Genomic DNA, 520 nt, shown 5'->3' on the forward strand with positions numbered 1-520 from the left:
AATCGCGAACCAACGGCCACCCCCCCTCGCCAATAAAAACAGCCCCTTCAACTAATGATGTACTTTTTTGTTGCTCTGTGACCGGAAGGTAACCTCCATCGACAGGGTATTTTGATCGGTGGACGTGATGAGTGTTAGCATGTGTATCTCTATGTTCCGTTTGCCGCATTCGTATGTAGTTTGGCATGTCGTCTGCACTCATCAGTTGCTCGATGATGTACGTTTTTTATTCTCGGTAGCCGTTCTGATTATGCATTGGTTTCTGATTGCTGGTTGGTAGAATAAAGAGTTTGCATCGAAACGCATTGTAGATAATATGCCAAAGTTGAAGGAAACTGTTAAAACAGTTTTTGTCTTGAATATGCTTGATACGAGTCCAAACTTTGCTTATGTCCCAAGGGACTTCAACTTGAAATATCACCCACAATACGTTAAAATCTGCATGCGAAGTTGAAACCACGAACAGACTTATTTAACTTGACTCTCATTTTCCCATCCTCAGGCCGCGTCCCGTTTCCCG

This window comes from Branchiostoma floridae, chromosome 3 (assembly GCF_000003815.2).
Source record: "Branchiostoma floridae strain S238N-H82 chromosome 3, Bfl_VNyyK, whole genome shotgun sequence".
Lineage (NCBI taxonomy): Eukaryota > Metazoa > Chordata > Leptocardii > Amphioxiformes > Branchiostomatidae > Branchiostoma > Branchiostoma floridae.